Consider the following 24840-nt stretch of genomic DNA (forward strand, 5'->3'; position numbering starts at 1 on the left):
TGGTGTTTTGCGCCTCTGGTATTCTTGCCAATTCCTTTCTGTGTCCCGCTCATGTATTGACCCATGTGCCTGTTCATCTTAGCCGATATGATGCCTGACAGGAGCTTCCATGTGGTACTGAGGCAGGTTATTGATCGGTAGTTGGAGGGGACCGGTCCCTTCTTGGGGTCCTTGGGGATCAGGACCGTCCGACCTTCGGTTAGCCATTCCGGGTGTCTCTCGTTAACTAGCAGCTGGTTCATTTGTGCTGCCAGACGCTCGTGGAGTGCAGTCAGCTTCTTTAGCCAGTAGGCGTGAACCATGTCGGGCCCTGGTGCTGTCCAACTCTTCATACTGGAGACCCTTTCTTGGATATCTGCCACTGTGATGGTTACTGGACCCTGTTCGGGGAGGTCGCTGTGGTCTGCCCTCAGATCCACTAGCCACTGAGCATTGCCGTTATGGGTTGCGTCCTTCTCCCATATGCTCTTCCAGTATTGCTCCGTCTCCAGCCTTGGTGGTGCTGTTCTCTTATTATTATTGTTCCCTTGCCACTGAGAGTACACCTTTGCTGGTTCTGTGGAGAACAGCTGGTTTATTCTCCTGCCTTCTATCTCTCTGGTGTACCTCCTCAAGCGGCTGGCCAAAGCTGTGAGTCTTTGCTTGGCAGTTTCCAAGGCCTCAGGTATGGAAAGTTTGCTGTATTTCTTATGCACCTTCTTTGTCGCAGCTTTCTGCAACTCCGATAGTTGGCTAACCTCCCTCCGTGCTACTTTGATCTTGCCCTCTAGCCTCCTTCTCCATGGAGGGTACTGCCCCTTGTGGCTGTTCAACTTGTAGCCAAGCATCTCACTGATCACTGCTGCTGTATTGTAGATCAGCTTGTTAGTGTCGGTAATCGTGGTTGTAGGTATTGTCCGTAGTGCTGCATTAACATCATCTAGCAGACCTTCTGAGGGTACTTCACGTAATCTTGGTAACCGGCTACGGGGGATCCAGGTTTCTATCCTCTATCTATCCTCCCGCAATACCTTGGCTCCGTTTCATCCCCTCGGCTCTGTCTCCTCACACATTTACCCTGTCACTGTATATAGCCCCTTCACCGCTATCCCGAGCCCGTGTGTGTTTCTGCCACTAAATCCACCCGTTTAAATTCCCCTAACAAATATGCTGCTGAGAATATAGCCCAGAAGAAGCGTATAGTATAGCTTTCATTTTGGAAAGAGCCATTTCTCTGTAATAAACTCTCTTTTTCCAAAGATGAGGGATTTCTCGGTCAGATAGATTAATTTTTTTATTACTTTGTTGTTTCAGCAACATTAAATTTAAAAACTGTTAAAATATATATTTATAATTTTAATAAATGACAAATTAAAAAGGCATGAACATTTTTTTGTATCGAAAAAATATCGAACCGTGACACCAAAGTATCGAACTGAACTGTGAATTTTGTGTATCGTTGCGTCCCTAATAAAAAAAAAAAAAAAAAACACCCAGCACGCCCCTGCGGGCGGTTTATCCTTCAAGCTCGGGTCCTCTACCAGAGGCCTGGGAGCTTGAGGGTCCTGCGCAGTATCTTAGCTGTTCCCAGGACTGCGCTCTTCTGGACAGAGATCTCTGATGTTGTTCCCGGGATCTGCTGGAGCCACTCGCCTATCTTGGGAGTCACCGCACCTAGTGCTCCGATTACCACGGGGACCACCGTTACCTTCACCCTCCACATCCTCTCGAGCTCTTCTCTGAGCCCTTGGTATTTCTCCAGCTTCTCGTGTTCCTTCTTCCTGATATTGCTGTCATTCGGAACCGCTACATCGATCACTACGGCCGTCTTCTTCTGTTTGTCTACCACCACTATGTCCGGTTGGTTAGCCACCACCATTTTGTCCGTCTGTATCTGGAAGTCCCACAGGATCTTAGCTCGGTCATTCTCCACCACCCTTGGGGGCATCTCCCATTTTGACCTCGGGACTTCCAGGTTATACTCGGCACAGATGTTCCTGTACACTATGCCGGCCACTTGGTTATGGCGTTCCATGTATGCCTTGCCTGCTAGCATCTTGCACCCTGCTGTTATGTGCTGGATTGTCTCTGGGGCATCTTTACACAGCCTGCACCTGGGGTCTTGCCTGGTGTGATAGACCCCAGCCTCTATGGATCTTGTGCTCAGAGCTTGTTCTTGTGCTGCCATGATTAGTGCCTCTGTGCTGTCTTTCAGTCCAGCTTTGTCCAGCCACTGGTAGGATTTCTGGATATCAGCCACCTCCTCTATCTGCCGGTGGTACATACCGTGCAGGGGCCTGTCCTTCCATGATGGTTCCTCGTCTCCCTCCTCTTTCTTGGGTTTCTGCTGCCTGAGGTATTCACTGAGCACTCGGTCAGTTGGGGCCATCTTCCCAATGTATTCTTGGATGTTCGTTGTCTCATCCTGGACTGTGGTGCTGACACTCACCAGTCCCCGGCCCCCTTCCTTCCGCTTAGCGTACAGCCTCAGGGTGCTGGACTTGGGGTGAAACCCTCCATGCATGGTAAGGAGCTTTCTTGTCTTTATGTCAGTGGCTTCTATCTCCTCCTTTGGCCAGCCTATTACCCCAGCAGGGTACCTGATCACGGGCAGGGCGTACGTGTTGATGGCCCGGATCTTGTTCTTACCATTCAGCTGACTCCTCAGGACTTGCCTGACCCTCTGCAGGTACTTGGTGGTTGCAGCTTTTCTAGCGGCCTCTTCATGGTTCCCATTCGCCTGCGGGATCCCCAAGTACTTGTAACTGTCCTCTATGTCTGCAATGTTGCCTTCTGGTAGTTCAATCCCCTCAGTTCTGACTACCTTCCCTCTCTTTGTTACCATCCGACTACACTTCTCCAGTCCGAACGACATTCCAATGTCATTGCTGTATATCCTGGTAGTGTGGATCAGTGAATCGATGTCTCGTTCACTCTTGGCATACAGCTTGATGTCATCCATGTACAGGAGGTGGCTGACAACTGCTCCGTTCCGTAGTCGGTATCCGTAGCCAGTCTTGTTAATGATCTCACTGAGGGGGTTCAGGCCTCTGCAGAACAGCAGTGGGGACAGAGCATCTCCTTGGTAGATCCCGCACTTGATGGTGACTTGTGCTATGGGCTTGGCCTCTAGTGTTGTACGCCACATCCCCATTGAGTTCCTGATGAAGGCTCTTAGGGTCCCATTGATCTTGTACAATTCTAGGCATTCCAGTATCCAGCTGTGGGGCATTGAGTCATAGGCCTTCTTGTAATCAATCCAGGCAGTGCACAGGTTGGTCAGTCTGGTCTTGCAGTCTCGGCTGATTGTTCTGTCTACCAGTAGCTGGTGTTTTGCGCCTCTGGTATTCTTGCCAATTCCTTTCTGTGTCCCGCTCATGTATTGACCCATGTGCCTGTTCATCTTAGCCGATATGATGCCTGACAGGAGCTTCCATGTAGTACTGAGGCAGGTTATTGGTCGGTAGTTGGAGGGGACCGGTCCCTTCTTGGGGTCCTTGGGGATCAGGACCGTCCGGCCTTCAGTTAGCCATTCCGGGTGTATCTCGTTAACTAGCAGCTGGTTCATTTGTGCTAATATATATATATATATATATATATATATATATATATATATATATATATATATGTATGTGTGTGTGTGTGTGTGTGTGTGTGTGTGTGTGTGTGTGTGTGTGTGGACATACTCACACACAGACACACACACCTCTACACAATAATGTAAATGTGGTAGATACGAGAACAATAAAAGAAGGTTCTTTATTCTTTAATGGTTCTTGATAGTTTAGATTGTACATGTTTTATTTAAAGTTTAACTTGTACAAAATTTTAGTTTTGTATAAATTCAGTAATAATTCTTGTTTTTAGTCATTTGTTGTGGGATGAGCTCCAGTGGGCAGAATATTTGTATCAGTAAAATATATGAAGTAAAGTGAACAGGAATATATCTGATGCTCTTTATTTATTATTTACATAGAGAATGAGGAGCTTTGGACCCAGTGCCGACCCCTGTGGGACTCTTCCCTGTCTTCACAAATCACTGCCTGCTGTGAAAAAATCTTTTCACTCAGTTCAGTGTCACGCCTCTCTAAGACCTTTCCAGTTTATCGGATAATATAATATAATATAATATAATAAGTTAATATCAGCAGTGTCACAAACGTGTTGTCCAGTCACTACAAATTCCATCTCCAGTTGTTCGGTGAATGCCGTGGATGTTGATCCGATTGTGACTCTGCTAATATCTCGTGTTTAGTTATAACTCTATGCAGTCTATGGATGAAGAGCTTTTTGCAGTATATTGGAGAATTGCCTTCATGTTGGTGTGTAATGATTTCTGCTCTTTGTCCCCACAGTGTGACGGTTCACAGGTTTGCTTACTGAAGTCTTTCCTCTTCCACATTTTGGAGGAGAGGCGATCCTGTAGGCGGATGTCAGTTCCTCCGAAACCCAGAACTATTTTCTCTCTGGTATTTTCACTGAAACCCAGAAAACCTTCCTCTGTCAGCACTGAGGACTCTTGCAGCCCTCTTCGTCCTCCATCCTCCTCCTCACTGCAGGTGTTGCTGCGCTGCAAAACTATCTGATGATAGAAAAATGTCGTCCCAGAATTGTTCTGCTGGGGGACGGAAAAATTATTTCATTTAAGATGTTTTTCCTTTAATTTGGTTTGCACCAAAAAGTGTTGCTAAAGGAGAGAAAGTGTAAAATCCAGTTGGAGTTTAAATGTTGGCGCCTGCAGGCGGTTTCATAGTGAACAGTGAAAAGAGGCTATGAAAGCTAAATTATGCAGGAAAAAATAATGAAGCAGATCTGTGTGAGCGTGAGGTTGAGGGAGCGAAATGTAAAGAGTGTCTATCATGTGGCTGTGATTGGCTCTCTCCCCGAGACATGTTTTTAAAGCCCTGACGCGTTATTAATAAAACAAACTCTAATAGAAATATCATTGGGCTTATTTTTCAATCAGGCCCAGCATCGCTGCAATCCGCAAAGCGTGACATTAATTAAAGATTGATGGCCAGGCCCTTCATCTGAGCCACGACTGATCCTGTAATTAAAATGACAAAAAAAGATTTATTTATAGAAATTTGTTCAACTTGTTTCATTTCCTTGTCAGCGGGGCCTGGGTTTCCTCCTTTAGCGGAGAGAATTAACGCGCACATCCTCCCCCCCTCGTCATCCCGGACTGATGGACGCTGTCTTAATGAGCAGAAGTTTGTGCTCGTGGGCTTGCGGCAGCATCGAGGCCCTCGGAGCTCCTCCTTTTCAGGCCAACTTTTCAAAGGATAAGAGTGAAAGTTTCAATGACCTTAGTTCAGCAGGAATTCAGAGAGAAAAGCAAATACAAACGAAACAGCTTTGCATTTTTATTTTGGTAAAGTAATTATGCAGTCTCTTGGAGTTTGACGTGCTTTCTAATGAGTTCTCCCAGGACCTCTTTTATTTGTGTGTTTGTTATTTTTAAGCTTGATTAAGTCCCCTTGTATTTAGTGCCGAGAACAATCGAATCAAGAGAGGGAAGATTAACTCACTTCACCAGCATCTTCAAGGAGGTGCAAACATTTGCCTTTTCTTTGTGCTGAAGTCGGTCCGAGGCCCGACCTCCGTACATCACTGATCTCAGATCAGCCGGATGATCCTGGATCGCCTGATCTCGGTTATACTGATCCTGTTTACTCTTATACTTATATATACTTATATACTGATCTGAGAAACATGAAATGCTGGAAACCGTGATCAGCTCTGATTGGATGGATTACCATACCATCTTTATTTATAAAGCACTTTAACATAAAACCAGAGTTCACAAAGTGCATAAGCAAAGTAAAAATAAAATAAAAATAAGATAAAATAAGATACAATAAAATAAATATATAAATAAATAAAATAAAATAAAAGATGTTAAAACAAATTGAGTCAACCCCCCAGGCCATTATGAGATTTTAAACCAAATAAGAGAATTTTAGAAACAATCCTAAAATGTACAGGAAGCCAGTGGAGTGAAATTAAAATGGGGTAATGTGCTCAGACTTTCTTCTTCCAGTTAAAAGATGAGCAGCAGCATTTTGCACAACCTGCAGACACCTAATGGATGCATCACCAACCCCACAATACAGTGCGTTACAATAATCCAGCCTAGATGTAACAAAGGCATGGATTAGTTTCTGAGCATTAAGTGCCGCCCTTTCTATCTGCCCCGTGAGTTCACCTCAGTCATCGCCACGGCGGTCTACATCCCACCCCAAGTGGACACAGGTATGGCTTTGTCCGAATTACATGATGTGCTGAGCTCGCTTCAAAACAAGGACCCGGGCGCAGCCCTCATTGTAGCAGGAGACTTTAACAAAGCGAACCTCAGACAAGTCATGCCAAACTTTTACCAGCATGTCTCGTGTCCAACGAGAGGGGATCGGATTTTGGATCACTGCTACACGCCATACAAGCAGGGCTACAAAGTGTCTCACACCCGGCTTTTGGGAAGTCTGACCACAACGCCATCTTCCTCATTCCCCAGTATAAACAAAGCATACGGAGGGAAGACGTGACCACGAGGGAAGTAAAACGGTGGACTGCCCAATCAGAAGCTACGCTACAGGACGCACTCAACGACGTAGACTGGGACATGTTCAGAGCATGTGCAGTCGACATCAACGAGTTTACGGAAGTAGCAGTATGCTTCGTCAATATGCTAGCGGAGGAGATTATCCCCACTGCGAGAGTCACCACATTCCCAAACCAGAAACCGTGGATGGACAGATCGATCCGCACTGCAGTAAATGCCAGGACCGCCTCCTACAACGCGGGTCTCGCCACTGGCGATATGAGCGCCTACAAAGCGGCCTCATACGGCGTGCGGCGCGCGGTGAGAGATGCCAAACGCCGGTACCGGGAACGTGTGGAGTCCCGCTTCCACCAGGGCGACACACGGAGTATGTGGCACGGACTACGCACCATTACGGACTACAAAGCCAGGGACACTGCGCCGATCAACGCCGACTCTGCATTCACCAACGAGCTGAATCAGTTCTACGCCCGTTTCGAGGTTAGCCAGGCGGCTAATGCTATCTACCGCCTGACTACCGAGGACAGTGACGTCATCAGCGAGAGACCGGTGACCAGCATCGTGGAGCATGACGTCCGAGCGGCACTGAGGAGAGTGAACACAAGGAAAGCGGTGGGGCCAGACGGCATCACCGGCCATCTGCTGCGCTGCTGTGCTGACCAGCTAGCAGGTGTGTTCACTTACATCTTCAACGAGTCCCTGGCGAAGTCTGTGGTCCCCACATGCTTCAAAAGATCCACCATCATCCCTGTGCCCAAGAACAGCAAACCCTCATCCCTGAACGATTACCGGCCAGTTGCACTGACCTCGGTAGTAATGAAGGTGTTTGAGAGGCTGCTGAAGAACATCATCTCCTCCTCCATCCCAGACACCACAGATCCGCTGCAGTTCGCCTACAGATCCAACAGATCCACAGAGGATGCCATCGCCCACGTCCTACACACCACTCTCAGCCACGTGGACAAGAAACAGGGTAACTATGTGCGAATGCTGTTTGTTGATTACAGTTCAGCGTTTAACACAATAGTGCCCTGCAGACTGTTCACAAAGCTGAGGGATCTGGGACTTAACAGCCGTCTGTGTGCATGGGTGTTGGACTTCCTCACTGGGCAGGTGCTTCTCCAACAGCATCACCATCAACACAGGAGCACCTCAGGGATGTGTCCTCTCGCCACTGCTCTACTCCCTCTACACTTCAGACTGTGTGGCCACCCATGGCTCCAACACCATTGTGAAGTTTGCTGACGACACAGTGGTGTTGGGTGCCATCTCCAACAACGATGAGGCGGCCTACATGGATGAAGTGAAGAATCTGGCATCGTGGTGCCAGGACAACCACCTCCAGCTGAACGTCGGCAAGACCAAGGAGCTGATGGTGGACTTCAGAAGGGGTCAGCACAGAGACTACAAGCCCATTATCATCAATGGAGCTCCAGTGGAGAGGGTGCAGTCCTTCAAGTATCTTGGTGTCCACATCTCCTCAGACCTGACATGGGCTGCCCACATTCAGGTCCAGACCAAAAAGGCTAGGCAGCGCCTGTATCACCTACGACAACTGAGGAAGTTCAGGGTCTCTCCAAAGATCCTCAGGATTTTCTATACAGGCGCTGTGGAGAGCATCCTCACACAGAACATGACATCGTGGTTCGGGAACAGCTGTGTGAAGGACCAAAAAGCTCTCCAGAGAGTGATCCGTACAGCAGAACGCTGCTGCAGGATTGCTCTCCCCCTGCTTCAGGACACCTACACCAGGAGATGCCGGACTAGAGCAGCGCAGATACTGAAGGACCCGTCCCATCCTGGCAACAAACTGTTCCAACTTCTGCAATCTGGTAGAAGGTTCCGCATCATCCGGGCAAGGACAGAGAGACTCAAGAGGAGCTTCTATCCCCAAGCCATCCGTGCCCTAAACACACACACCCGCCCTCTCACATCATCTATAATTGACTGAGACAGGACTCTTCCAGACACTAAACCAAGGCACAATGTACATTTCAATTCCTTTAATTTTAAATATGTTTATATTGTCTATCCTGTAAAATAGTCAGATGTCTATTCATATTAATGTACAGAATTCACCTGCTTGCTGCTACTACTGCACATTCACCCAGTGTGTATATATATATATATATATATATATATATATATATATATATATATATATATATATATAAAATGTTCTTCCTCTACACCCCCCCAATTTTTGCACATGTCGAGGAGCGTGTCAGGCTACATTTCACTGTGTGTTATACTTGTATAACTATGCATGTGACAAATAAAGAACCTTGAACCTTGAACCTTGATTACTGTCTCAAAAAGCTGTTTCGATGAGATGGGCTTTATTTTGTTTAATTGCCTCAAATGAAAAAAGTTATATCTTACAACAGCTCTAACCTGGCTTTTAAGTTTAAGATCTGCCTCCATTTTAATTCCCAGATTAGTGATGACTGGTTTAACATACTGTGCCAGCGAATAGTAGTGGTTTCAGAAGCGCCACCAAAAACCATCACTTCTGTTTTCTGCTCATTAAAATGTGAAAGGTTCAAAGCCATCCAGGCCCTTATTTCATGAAGGCATCTGAGCAGAGGGTCTACTGAGAAGCCATTTATCTTTATAAGTGGGAGTCATCAGCATAACAGTGGAAAGAAATCCCATGTTTCCTGAAAATAGAGCCAAGGGGTCTGAGATATAGGGAGAAAAGAAGCGGGCCTAAAACTGAACCCTGTGGGACCCCACATTGAAGAGAAGCAGCAGAGGATGCAAACTCACCAAGTTTCACAGAGAAGGTTCGCTCTGCCAAACAGGATCTGAACCACTGCAGTGCGGCACTCCTAACACCCACCAACTGCTCTAAACGGGAAATTAAAATGTTATGATCCGCTGTATCAAAGGCAGCAGTTAAATCTAAAAGCACGATAATAACACACCTGAGTCAGTTGCTAAAAATACATCATTAAAAACTCTTAAAAGGGCAGATTCGGTACTATGTAAAGCTTTAAAACCAGATTGGAAAACTTCTAAAATACCGTGTTCGTCTAAAAAGGACATTAATTACTTGTAAACTACCTTTTCAAGAATATTTGAGATAAAAGACAGTTTGGAAATAGGTCTGTAATTTGCAATAATATCAGGATTTGGTGCTTGCTCGGGCGTTTAGGGGTTTTTTTTGCTGTAAAAAGAAGTTTTCTTTCCACGCAGTGAGCAGCGGACGCTAATGTTTTTGTCACTTTTTACGGAATCAAACTTAAAGTAAGGTCAGTACTTCCACGCTTTAAACGCTGCACGCTCATACTCTCTCCCGCATTATCCATTGTTGATCTGCACACAGCTGTTGCCACGAATGTCGCACTTGCTTACGTCACTGTCATGAGACACTCTCGCAAAAAAAATCATGGTTTTAGTAATATAATAATAACAATAATAACTTTATTTATAAAGCGCTTTCAATCAAAGTGCTGTACAACTAAAGAGATAAATAAAATAAAAGCGATACATAGCAACACAAGTAAAAGACACAATACAAGTTAAAAACAGGAAAAATTTAAAAACTAAAAGCCATAGAATTAAGACATGCAAAATAGGATAGGGTGAACAAATGTGTCTTCAACTTCTTCCACAGAAACTGGGCACGAAAAGAAAAAGCATGCTCTCCAATTGTCTTTTTTCTGGCTCTAGGAACCTTTAGAAGGCCAGAGTCCTGAGATCGTAGATCACGGGGTGGAACATAAAGGTGTAAAAGGTCGGAGAGGTATGAAGGTGCCAATCCGTTTAAAGCCTTGTAGGTGAGCAGCAGGACCTTAAAATCTTGCTTGAACCTGACAAGGTAGCCAATGCAGAGATCTCAGAACAGGGCTAATGTGCTCATGTTTCCCAGTTCTTGTTAAAATGCGAGCAGCTGCGTTTTGCACCATCTGTAGACCTCTGAAACTTTTCTTTGGTAGCCCAGAAAGAAGAGCATTGCAATAATCAATACGGGAAGACACAAATGCATGGACAAGAACCTCTGCAGTGTCGCTTGACAAAACTTGTCTGATTCTGGCGATGTTCCTCAAATGGTAAAAGGCGGTCTTTGTTATCTCTTTTACATGAGACTTGAAGGAGAGCATCATGTCGAACCACACGCCCAAGTTTTTTTTTTACCTTGTTCCTGCAATTTATGACACTGTCATCAATTTTCAAGATGAAATTTTGGAACAAGTGCTGAAATTTGTGTGGCCCAATGACCATCAACTCTGTCTTATCAGGATTTAGGAGCAAGAAATTATCCGATAACCAGCCCTTAATTGCAGATAAACAACATTCTAGTTTAGAGACTTCAGCACAATTTCCAATGGTTAAAGGAACATAAAGCTGCAGGTCATCAGCGTAACAATGAAAGGTTATATTAAAAGAACGTAAAAGAACACCAAGAGGCAGCAGGTACATAGAAAAGAGCAGTGGTCCAAGTATGGAGCCCTGAGGGACCCCATGCATCACTGCACAAGTCTCGGAGAGATCATTTTTAAAACTAACAGTCTGAGACCTCCCAAGCAGGTAAGATCTCAGCCACGATAAAACATTTCCTGTAATTCCAATAAAATGTTGAAGCCTATCCAATAAAATCCAGTGATCCACAGTGTCAAACGCAGCACTTAGATCCAGCAGTAATAAAACCGAAGTGCAATCGTTGTCTGCATTTACCAGCAGATCATTTACCACTTTGACTAAAGCTGTTTCTGTGGAGTGATTTGGTCTAAAGGCAGACTGAAATGGTTCAGACAGATTGCTTGTTGACAAATGCTCAGTGAGCTGCTTAAAAACCACTTTTTCAAAGATTTTAGATAAAAAAGACAGATGTGAGATGGGTCTATAGTTTGTGACCATGTCAACATCCAGTCCAGAGGTGGGTAGTAACAAGTTACATTTACTCCGTTACATTTACTTTTAAAGTACATTTAAAGTACCTTTTTTGCACGATACTTTTTACTTTTACTTGAATACATTTGTGAAGAAGAAACGGTACTTTTACTCCGCTACATTTGCAAAATTTGACTCGTTAGTTAAAACAAAAAAATTTGTTTAACACATTAGATAACATGCCGCCAGTGGAGTTTCAGGTAACTTTTTTACCAATCAGATGTGGCCATGCAATCACATGACCAGTTTGAAACTGTGGCGGCCAGAGTGGCCCAAGCGTTTCAAAGTAGCGACACACGGAAAGAAGAAACGTGAAAAATGGCAGAGTCTACGCTAGAGCTAAAGAGGATGAACACCCTTGGCCTCACAGACAAAGAATGTTTCGCTTAAAAGCAGTACAAAAGAACAGCTATGTCTTCAGCGTCGGTGTCTTCAGTGAGAGCCAAAACAACAACTTTTCAGCGTGAAACAACTCAACTCGTGTAACCTGAGGAAACGGTAAGTTTTCTCTAAATATCTTTTTAGCTGTGGTTAGCTGGATGTCAGTCTTGTGTTACAGCAGCTGTGTCGAGCTCGAGCTGCGAGTCATATTTTCGGCGCTACGTTGTAGTGAGATAAGTTTGTGGGTGTTTTGTGCAGCTTCGGCTGTCCTTTTAACTGCTCGCTGGTTAGCTAGGGTGAGCTATAAGCTAACAGCTAGCCTGGTTAATGACGCTAGAGTTCCACGAACATGCAAACAGCTCGTCTCTACTGCTTTAACTTTTAAAACAGAAGGCAATACTGCGGCTGACAGGGTTTATTATGTGAAACAGCAGCTTGTTTAGTTTAAACAGTCTGCATTAAGCTGGGCAAACACTGGGCGATTTTTTTCAGTCACGTTATTCAGCTCCTGCTCAAACTGTACAATTAAATCGCAGGGGTTAGAAGTTCATAGGTCACGATGCAGGGTCTATACTATACGGCCTGATGCTCTGATGCGACCTGAGTGCTCAAACTGTGCGTCCATAACATGAAGCTTATCATACAAAATCTGTCCCTCGCTCTCCCTCTTTGTGTCGTTCACTCACTCACTCACTCACTCACTCACTCACTCACACAGACACACACATCAACTTTTCTAAATTACTAATGGAAAACATTGACCAGGCAGCTGTGATTGAGCAGCAAAGTCCATCCAACTCTTTTTATGGTTGTTGTAGTCGTGATAATTTTGTGAGGCCACATTGAAAAGCCTCGGATACGGAAGCGTAGAGCTGCCTCATGTTAGTACAATATAATATCACGATCGTACAATATAAATATTATATTGTACGATCGTGATATTATATTGTTCAAATGTGAGAGGTATATTGCACGAACATGAAAAGTATATTGTTAGAACAATAAACTTTTCACGTTCTAACGTGATACAGCTCTATTTTTCTTTTGCTTGGGTGGCAGCTCTACGCTTACGTACTCGGATGAGGTTGCCTCATCCTACAAGTTGTGCCTCCATCTCTTGTGTCCAGATCAGATGCTGCACTGCCGTGCTGCTCCACCTTTTCTCTTTCATTTCTGTGTTTGTGCGTGTGCAGTGTGAGAGGCTGCGTTGAGGGACGACAGGATTTCAAACAGGTTTGATTATCTTGCGACCATACGATTGATGATTGGGAGCTGGTCGTGAGGTGTTAACTGCTCATTACCTCATGTATACTACACAATGCACGACACACGATTAAGGCAAAACTCGGGCCGATCCCCAAAACGGTTGCGCGACTGTAGTGGAGATATCAAAGATAGGCACGACTGTGGCACTGATTCAGTCTTTGAGCACTACGGTCACCCCGGTGTGTCGGCCAGAACAGCACTTAAGGCCAATTTGTCCCAGAGTACGAAAGAAGAAGGGAGCTTGAGGTTCCGTTTGAGGCACTTTATTGTCACAACTCAATGTCTGGGGCTGTAAACACAGCGGGTGTACATAAGTGTGTGTCTGTGTGTGGTTTCCTATAAAGGAAATAAACAAGGGAAATAACGATGAATAAAGAGAATAGACAAGTCAAATACTCAAATGTAAACATAATACAACATAGTTAACATAATCACATATAAAGATCAGAAAAATATAATACACTCCAAACTGCTCACACTATGCAACTAAATAGCGTTAGTGCGAGGTTAAGCACCCCGTCAACACACAGGAACTACTTCCGGTAGTTATACAAAATAAAAGCGTCCCCCATTATAATCCGCTATAATGCTCTTATTGTGAAGGGCAAGTGGGACGCCATATTTCCGGTCAAACTTCGTTCGCTATTTTATTAATCCACGTACCTAATTGTTCGTTACAAACTCCGCTACTTCAAAGTAAACAATCACAAGCATCACATACAACATACAGAGAAGGTCTGATAACACAGGAATGACATTATGGACATACGAGCGACCGTACATGCGTCAACAAAGCTAAACCGGGATAAGCTAACAACATAAATTAGCATATGAAATGAGGGTGAACTCACGCGTTGCATGCGTGGCCTACCGCTCCAACTATGGACTACATTAGCTCCTAAATGGTAACATACTACAGTACTGACACAAACAAAGGCAAAATACGACACAGGTCACTACTTACTTGTCATTTACGCACACCTAACATGCCCCAGGAATCAGTGCACCCCCTCCGGACCAACACTGCCCATCCGACATTAAACTGCCCACCTTACTAACCGGATGATGTCACTTGAAGGTGGGCTGGCCCAAACAGACAGAAGACTGAATATTAAATGAACTTATATAAACTTATAAACACCAGTAAACTATTCTATGAACTTTGGGGCCTTTTATACAGCGACTGAAAAATCGGCTCAAAATGGGCCAAAAATCGCACAGTGTATGGCCAGCTTTTGGAGGCTAGCTCCAAACAAACATCTGCAGCTTGGCAGTGTATACAGCACTATAATGACCAGACCTAATTCTTTTGAAAACCTTACATCTTTCCACAGGTCTCCACTTCATCAGACATCACCTAGACTCAGAGCTGGATGAGGCCAGCACAGACAGCAGCCTATTCGACGAAGATGATGGATCCATGGGGTCAGGAAAGCCAGAAGCAGAGGAACTGGAGAGGTACCTTTCATGTCCATTCGCTGGAGGTGTGGATCTGTTGCATGGCGTTCCTCACATCAAGAAGCTGTCGATCAAAGTCAATACAGCTCTTCCTGCATCTGGAGCTTGTGAAGGACTTCTCAGTCATGCAGGACTCCTGTTCACTGTTAAACAGCTACAGCTTCACAAAAAGAACCTTGAGAGCAAACTGCTGCTGAAGCTTAACCATCACCTCACTGAGTGAAGAAATGGCACATTTTTGATGAATATGCAGAAATAGATGCACACCCAAACAACTTATGGTAAACTGAGCTGCCTTGTATGAACATACGTTGAAGCTGCCTCGTTCTGTTTTCTCTGAGGCTGCTGTGCCATTTGGAGCAAAGATGAATATAAAGTTTACAGCATATCTTGTCACTGGAAATTGTTTGCACTGTTTATATATTTATATTATTTACTGCAGGTATTGGTGAAAAAAGCTTTATATTGTGAAAAACCTAAATCTGGAAATTAGAATTGTTGTGCCTTATTTTGTTGATGTTTTTACATATATTCCTTTTGAAAATAGTAAAATTTGTATATTTATTTATTTTTGTTTGTCTGATAACATTTATTTAATAAATAATTAATAAATAAACAGTTACTCGCTACTTGAGTAGTCTTTTCGCCAAGTATTTTTTTACTCTTACTTGAGTAACTTTTTTGACGACTACTTTTCACTTTTACTTGAGTAATAATATTTTAAAGTAATGCTACTCTTACTTGAGTACAATTTTTGGATACTCGACCCACCTCTGATCCAGTCCAGGCTTTTTCAAGATCGGCACTACCACAGCTGATTTAAAACATTCAGGGAAGACTCCGGTCGTCAATGAAGTATTTAAAAGAAACAGAATGTAAGGTCCTAATACTGACCACAGTTCCTTTATAGTCCAGGCTGGTAGAGGATCCAAAGAATAGATTGTACATCAAGCTGCTTTTACAACCTTAGTTAATCCAGACAGAGAAATAACCTTGAAGTCACAGAACAGTTTATCAGCACCAGCAGGCAAAGCAGCTGAGTAGTCTAATGAACAACTTGAGGAGGGAGTAATATGATTTCTAAGTGTTTCAGCCCTGTCTCTGAAAAACGTAAGAAAGTAACGCAGTAACGCAGCGTGTTTACGGGAAAGTAACAGTAATCTAATTACCTTTTTTGCAATAGTAATCCCTTACTTTACTCGTTACTCGATAAAAGTAATCGGATTACAGTAACATGTTACTGCCCATCTCTGGTACTTCTGGTATTAGAAGCAGAAAGTTAGCGGCCATCCAGGTCTTTATGTCTTTAAGACATTCCTGCAGTTTAACTCATTGGTGTGTGTTATCTGGCTTCATGGACAGATAGAGCTGGGTGTCATCTGCATAGCAGTGAAAATGTATGCTATGTCTTCTAATGATGCTGCCTAAGGGAAGCATGTATAATGTAAACAGAATTGGTCCTAGCACTGAACCCTGTGGAACTCCATAATTAACCTCAGTGTGTGAAGAGGACTCTCCATTTACATCAACTAACTGGAGTCTATTAGATAGATATGATACAAACCACTGCAGCACAGTACCTGTAATACCTACAGCATGTTCTAATCGCTCTAATAGGATATTATGGTCGACAGTATCGAACGCTGCACTGAGGTCTAGCAGGACAAGCACAGAGATGAGTCCACTCTCAGAGGCTGTAAGAAGATCATTTGTAACCTTCATAGGGATGGGTATCGAAAACCGGTTCCCACTGTTTCAATTCCTTGGAATTGTTTGCCATTTTTGCAAACACTTTCCTTATCAATTCCAGTCGCTCCGAATGACGTCACCACGTTGCGGAGCGTCGCTTACTTGGCAGGAAACATGGCGGCTCAAACGCTCAAAAGTTTGGTTACACTTTACGAGAACAGATGACAACAGGGCAACTTGCAATACTTGCAAAGTAGATATTTCATTTAAGGGAGGAAACACTACGAATATGCAAAAGCATTTGCTCACAAAACATGCGATAACCTTAAATGAATGTCGTGTTTTTAATTCTGCTCCGGACTCGTGAATCTCAACCCAGCAGCAGCGGTAACGTTTGCACGTCCTCTCCCGTTAATGTGGCAGGTAAATAATCAGCTAACAGTGCATATTATGTTAGTGCGATCTGCCTTATTACAAACTTGCCATTACTGTGCATTTAGGTGACCGTGATGAGAGAGACAGACGAATGTCACCGAGCAGTGACTAAGTTTGTGGTCAAAGCCTTGCACCCATTTGCCGTAGCAGATGCCCCCGATTTTTGGTAATTGAATGTGTTTAATTGTAGGCAGGGACATTACTGGATATTCTTGTTCTGCTACAGAATAATTTATGTTATACTTTGTTATTGCTACAGAAGAATATTTATTTTATTGTTTTTTTCCTGGGGACCCTGTGACGCCCCATTGAAGAGCCGTAGGCTGGATCTCTTAACATCTCACTGTTGGGTTTGTAAGGCCATGTTACTCCTAAATTTCTATCTTAATAATAATAATAATAATGGATTGGATTTATATAGCGCTTTCCAAGGCACCCAAAGCGCTTTACAATACCACTATTCATTCACTCTCACATTCATACACTGGTGGAGGCAGCTACAGTTGTAGCCACAGCTGCCCTGGGGCAGACTGACAGAAGCGAGGCTGCCATATCGCACCATCGGCCCCTCTGGCCAACACCAGTAGGCAAGTAGGGTAAAGTGTCTTGCCCAAGGACACAATGACCAGGACAGAGAGCCCAGGGATCGAACCAGCGACCTTCCGGTTACAGATGCGATTCCCAACCCCCTGAGCCACGGTCGCCCTTGTTCAAAGAGAAGATATAAAACAAAGTTCTAAGCTAATCAACCTTAGTGTTCTCCTTTTTTTAAAAAAAAAAAAAATCGATAAGAGAATCGATAAAGAATCGAATCGTTAAACAGAATCAAAAATGGAATCGGAATCGTTAAAATCTTATCAATACCCATCCCTAAACCTTCACTAAAGCTGTTTCTGTGCTGTGATGAGCTCTGAAAACTGACTGAAACTCTTCAAATAAACCATTCCTCTGCAGATGATCTGTTAGCTGTTTGACAACTACTCTTTCAAGGATGTTTGATCTGAAAGGAAGGTTGGAGATTGGCCTATAATTAGCTAAGACTGCTGGGTCTAGAGATGCTTTTTGAGTAAAGGTTTAACTACAGCCAGCTTGAAGGCCTGTGGTACATAGCCGATCATTAGAGATAGGTTGATCATATTTAAGATCGAAGAATTAATTAATGGCAGGACTTCTTTGAGCATTTTGTAGGAATGGGGTCTAAAAGACACGTTGATGGTTTGGAGGAAGTAATTATTGAAGTTAACTCAGAAAGATCAATTGGAGAAAAAGAGTCTAACTTAACATCAATGGTACTAAGAGTAGCTGTAGATAATATTACATCTGTGGGATGATTACTGGTAATTTTTTCTCTAATGATAAAATGTTATTTGTGAAGAAGTTCATGAAGTGATTACTAGTTAACGTTAAAGGGATGGTTGGCTCAAAAGAGCTCTGACTTTTTGTCAGCCTGGCTACAGAGCTGAAGAGAAACCTGGGGTTGTTCTTATTTTCTTCAATCAGTGATGAATAGTAAGATGTTCTGGCTTTGCGGAGGGCTTTCTTATAAAGCAGCAAACTATTTCTCCAGGCTAAATGATGATCCTCTAAATCTGTGACACGCCATTTCCTCTCCAGATTACGAGTCATCTGCTTTAGGCTACATGTTTGAGAATTATACCACGGAGTCAGGTACTTCTGATTAGAGACCTTAGTTTTCACAGGAGCTACAGTATCCAGAGTCGTACGTAGTGAGGAGGTGAAATTATTAACAAGATAATCGACCTCTGTTGGAGTAGTGTTCAGGTAGCTGGTCTGCTCTGTGTTGGTACAGGGCATTGAAGATGATAACAGTGGGTGGATTATATTCTTAAACTTAGTTACAGTGCTTTCAGAAAGACATCTACTGTGATAAAGTCTACTCTCCACTGCTGTGTAATCAATTATTGTAAATGTAAATGTTATCAGGAAATGATCAGACAGCAGAGGGTTTTCAGGAAACACTGTTAAATGTTCACTTTCTATGCCATATGTTAAAACAAGATCTAGAGTGTGATTAAAGTGGTGGGTGGGTCCTTTTACATTTTGAGAGAAACCAATTAAGTCTAATAACAGATTAAATGCCATGTTGAGGCTGTCATTCTTAGCATCTACATGGATGTTAAAATCACCCACAATAATTATTTTATCTGAGCTGAGAATCAGATAAAAAGTCTGAGAAATCAGACAGAAACTCTGTGTAAGGCCCAGGTGGACGATAGATGATAACAAGTAAGACTGGTTTCTGAGTTTTACAGCTGGGGTGGATGAAGCTAAGCATCAGGCTTTCAAATGAATTAAAAGTCTGTCTGGGTCTTTGGTTGATTAATCAAAAGTACAGAGCAGGCAGGAAGGCAGGAAGTACAAACAAGGAAACTTTAATTTTCCAAATAAAAACAGGAAACACAAAAAAATCCCAAAATATTCCCCCAGTACAATATAATTTTAGTCGTGACTGATTTCTCCTTCTGCTGTTGGGTAAAGTGATTTTATTAAAAAACATTTGTTTCCTGTAGACGGTGAAAGGTGATGAAGCTCATTAGGACCTCCGCATGTATGTGAGCTCTTCCTGTTTCTGTGATCGCTCCATGAAGCAGCTCATTGTAAACTCTCCCCAGTACAGAATCAGAGGCAGGACCACGAGACAAAGTCAATTAATGACACATACACCAGAGATTTGTAACCCCCCCTCCCCGTACCACTCATATCTGCCCTGCTATAGCTCCACATGGCAGGCAGCCCAATTCCACAAATGCATTTCCATGAGGAGCTACTAGATACAGGATTTGGCACCGGCTTAGGAGCCAAAAGTAAGAGGATGGAGGGGAAAGAGATGTATTAAATGATTATAATGACTGATGATATTACCTATTTCTGCAAAAAATGACTTCAATAGTGTAATGGTCAAATGGCGGGTAAGGATGACAGAATTATTAAAAGAGAAAGAATTGAGTAATTCCTGCACATTTATCAGTCTGCACATCACAGCTCCACACTCGGTTAATATATATTGTAAATCTCACTGATCCCAACGAGGTCTTTTTTTTATATTTCTTTATATTTTTATCCTATTAAGTCACAGGCTTTGGAGTGCAAGTTAATTTCAGATCCAGGGTAGTGAAAAAAATGGAGATATATAGCGTACAATAATACAACACTGACCAGGTACGTGAGAGCGGATCTCGCCCGCACCATCCTTTTCCTGCTCTGACGTGATAAATACATAATGTGCTGCATGATGAATGCTCTTTATAAATTGTGGCTGAGATAAGATTCCAATTTTTTTATCTTGTTAATGTGTGGAGATAAAGCTTTGCATCCAGCCTACTGGCTTGTGTTGAGGTGGAGGCTACAGGAAGTACCTGTGCTGCAGGTGCGAGGCGGTACATCTTCCTCCCTCTGCCACTCATTGAGCTGCGTGTTTATAAACTGCTGCTGCATTTAATCGATAGTTATTACTGATCACTGCCTCGCTCTCCCTCAGTGTGTCTGTGTCCTGTCCCGGGTTTCTTCCTGTTAAAAGAAAGTTTTTCTTTCCCACTCTTGTCTGGTTGTTGGGTTTTCTGTGTATTATCGTAGGGTCTTTCCTTTACGGTATAAAGCGCCTTGAGGCGATGCTGCAGTGTGTCGCACCATGTTTTAAACGTGTAAAAATGATTTCCTGTTTTTGCCTTTGTTTCGTGTTGGAACAGCGTATCTAGAAAATTTTGTGATCGTTTTGAAAGCTCGAGTGAAGCTCTTTCACATCGTTATCTTTGCTTGGACTCCAGATGTTACAGCTGTATGAAGGTAAGGTTGTCACACCACCCGTGCACGCATTTGCACTGCTGACTGTCCTGAGTACACACGCCAAGATCACACCACCTCATTTGAAATAAAGCCTTGGTATTTGTGTGCTTCTCCCTTTTTGGCATGAGTGGTTCTGGTGTTCTGCCTCTGGGTCTCACTAACTGTTCATCATAATGTTTGTGGACAAACAAACTTTCAACTGAAGAGTCAGGGGCTTCCTCCCTGTAAATGATTCAGTGCTGTCCTTCCTTCTTTCAGAGGATGAACCTGATGATGTGTGATTTACATCTTTTCATCAATGACCCCTTTTCTGATGAAAACACGACGACAAGTGAATAAAAACTAATAGACCAGGACAAAAACAACATGAAAATATTCTGGAGAGACGAGATCAGATCAGAACTATTTCAGTTGTGCAGAAAGGCGGGACGACTGTGGAAATGATCCAATCAGAAGTAACCTCCTAGTGCCACGAGGACAGACAGTTAGGTTCGTGTTTGTCATGAAAACGCAACAAAATGTCGACACTCGGGAGGAAAAGAAGAACCAACACATTGGAAAATAAGACGCTGTAACTGTGAGGAGCAACTTTCTCCTGCAACAACACTGCAAACTTTCACGCTTTAGATTTTCTCTGTAATAACCTCGTGATATTTAGTCAATTAAAACTGCCCAAATTATGACTCAAACTAAATCATAACTTGCTGTCGGCACTGACACTGATGCCAAACAGAATAAGGATTTCTTTCAGCTGTGAATCATGCAAAGCTTCTGTAGCAGAGCCTTTTAAGCTTATTTCTGTTCCAGAGTGTGAAACTCTTCACTTCCCACAGATGGATGAAATGTTTAGTTTTTATTGTCCTTTCAAATAAAATCAGATGAATGGCAGAAGGAGCTCAAGACAGAGTCATGCGGGGATTTCTTTATCTCAGTCTGCGACACAGACCCTTTTACAGGTCCCAAGCAGAGGCACTTGCAGGTGTGTGCAATAAATAAAAATATCCCCATGTAACATCGCTGTGCATAGAAACACACACAGATGTGTGCAGATCTCTCACCTGAGCCCAATAACGTGATGTCGCTCAGCACTGCCATACGGCCGACTCGCTCGGTCTCCTGGAAGCGCCCTGCTCACCCTGCCGTCCTTACGTGCACCAGGGGTCTCGTTAGTCCTCGAAACTCCCTCCAGAGTAAACCAGCAGTCTGCAGTAAGATGGTTTCATTGGCCTGGGGATGGGAAGCTTTGTGTTTCTGGGGAATTTAGTATTGATTAAAGTGATGGATAAAATACTCTGATATGGGGTTTTTTCTGACTGTTTGCTTTAACACTGAATGTTCAGTATTAAGAGAACAGGGGCTGTAGACATAAAACTTTGGACACGTCTGGAAGTAAGCACGACTTTCATGGCGTCCGCGACAAACTGAGAGATACGACTGCGGTCGGGCCCTGAAAGATTCAAACCGGATGAATTAAACGCCTTAATTGCCATTGTTGCAGAGGAACCCTTAAATTTCTAAATTATTGTCCTCCGTCGTCATTAGTCAATATTATGACACGATGAATAATTTAATTCAAGATTCTGTTTTCCTCTAAAAATCGATGATGCCTGCCACAACGTTTGAGTAATTTTTAGCTTTTATTTGTCCTCTAAAACTGTCTTTGCTAAATGATACTGACCCTTTGAATCTTTTAACAGCACAATCAATAAAGCATGTTTATGTGCCGCTTGCAAAAGCATCAGTTTGGGACTTTTGAAAAAATATGCCAGTGGCTGCAGCTTGCAAAGTGCAAAGAGCTCACACTAAATCTTTGGAGTTAAAGTTTTACTGGAGCGTTATGGGTAAAAATGCTATGTCAGCCATCTGCCACCTCCTCTCCTGGCAGCCATATTTCCAGGTCTGTTGGAGTCCTGAGAGGGAACAGCGCATTGCCGCCCAGGGCCAACTGTCAGTATTACAGTTGTGTACGGAGAGATGCAGAAAGGTGAGCAAATAAAGAGAGGAAGCCTACTGAGGAAACACAAAACTCTTCAAACACAGTGATGAAGGTGACAGGAAGCATGTAGACCACGTGGTTAAAGAACCGATATTATAAACGAGTGGGCAAATTGGATTTTATCACACATACATCTATGAATGGCTATCAAATTAAACTGACTCGACTCACAGCAAAGAGCTCCTGGGTTTGAATCCCCGTTCCTGTGTGGCCTCCTCCTGCAGTCCACTGACACGGTGGATACTGTGTTCGCCCTGCGACAGACTAGCAATATGCCCAGGTGTGCCTTGGCTCTGACTGCATGCCAGCTGACCGGTCCAGCCAACCGTGAATGGATGAAATGAATTTGCGGCTTTCTTTGGGTGCCACTGAGTCGGGGTGACTCTGAGTCACCACTGCCTCATAGTGGATGTGCCAGATGTCAGGCGCGCTGGTGAGTTTGGACCGAACACTCAACACTTGCTGTAACTGATGTTAAATCCACATCTGGGATGGGTCTTGATTTAGAGCACTCAGATTCACATTTAGTCCACGTCTAAACCAAACCGGCCTGAATGCAGATTGTGGCCATGCACATCTGGTCACATCTGGCATTTACTGATGTTGAACTCACCACATATACAACTGACATCTAACTATGGCCAGACATCAGGTTGGTCTCGACATTCAGCCCACACTACACTGAGGTTCCCTAACTGAGATTAGGTCCAAACATGAACAGAAAGTTTCTATAACCAACATAAAATGTGCACTAAAACTATTCTAGACTATTTTAATGTGACAGAAAACAAAACCACAGAAACATCACAGGACTGGTTCTAATGGGAAGGCTTATGGACCACACCTGGTGTGTGCTTCACACCCCATCATCTACACGTGTGCAGCACAGTAGATCTTTACAGTTATCACAGTTCTAACAAAGATTCATGTCACCAAGCTCAAAATATGGGAGTCACAGCACTGAAGAGGCCCAGAATTGTTTTTTATGAAATCACAGTGAACCTTTCAAAAATGTCTTCACTGTATCATTTTATCCTGATATATATTTGATATGCATAAAAAATGTGAAAAAAAACCCTCATCAGTGGACAAGCTGAAAAATGATGGTCCACACCTGTCTCTGGTGTCAACACTGCCTTCGCAAAACATAAAGTCTGCCTCTGTAATGGGTTTTTCCAGAATACCTGGCCTCCACATAAATCCACTGTAGCTACTAGGTTAACCAACCCAGTTCTAGTTCTGGACATACTGCACTACTGAAGCAGTCAAAGCACTCATTCACTATCTTCTGTGGTTTCCAGCTACCATTCACACTGTGATGGATGCATCGGAGAGCAACGTGGGGTTAGTATCTTGGCATGCAGACTGGGGGGAACCACCAACCTTTCAATCAGTACATGACCTGCTCTACCTCCTGAGCTAAACAGCTTTGCTTAAAATTATTATTTTATATCATATATTTTATGTCTGTTGGACATACCTACCCTCTTAGCTGATATCTGACACCCTGGTTAGGGTTAATGTTCACACCCACCACTTTTTTTTACATCGTTACTTACCTGATGTGTCTAAATGGAGATGCTGAAACAGAAGAACCACCTGTACACTAACACTAACTTACTCTAGTTTCTAAACTCTGAATGTTTAGCGTGTGGCGTTGCTTGTCTCAGCATGCGTCCATCTGCCTTACATGTGAATATAACATTCAGTTCAGTTTTATTTATACAACACTGAATCACAACAACAGTTGCCTCAAGGTGCTTTAAATTGTAAGGTAGACCCGACAGTAATACAATGTGTTACCAACAAAGAGAATAAAATGTGCTCATTTTCCAGTAGAAGCACAAACAGAGTGCAGATTAAAAAGTAAATTAAAATGATAAAATATCTTATTTAAGAAAAAGACATTAAACATTACGCCTCATTGAAGGCCAAGTTTTCTTCAGACTTATTAGCAAATAACATCAAAGCAATTAATAATCATTTATTAACATGGTGCTCACACTTTTTGCACTTTCACCTCACCTGAATGTTTTCCATTAACGGTCCTGCTTCATGGAGCTAATGGCCCAAAACAAATGGCTGCTCCTGCAGAAAACAATGACCAGGTGTGCGTACATTGCTGGAAAAGTCACAGCACGTTAGGAGGAAGCAGGAAAATCTGTCACCAAGCGCCAAACATTAATAAAGCTCTTGATTTAGCATTTTCAGTCATTATTGGCATTAATGAGAATATGAATAGCAGAAGAAAAGCCAGAGTTTGTGTGCTTCACCAGCCAAGGCTGAGCAGAGTGCAAATTCAGTTTGTTCCACACCGCCTTAGAAAAGACTCGGCCGTGACAGTGCCACCATCGCCTGGAATGATGACCACTTT

The sequence above is a fragment of the Astatotilapia calliptera genome, chromosome 1 (genome assembly GCF_900246225.1).
Source record: "Astatotilapia calliptera chromosome 1, fAstCal1.2, whole genome shotgun sequence".
In the NCBI taxonomy this organism is placed as follows: Eukaryota; Metazoa; Chordata; class Actinopteri; order Cichliformes; family Cichlidae; genus Astatotilapia; species Astatotilapia calliptera.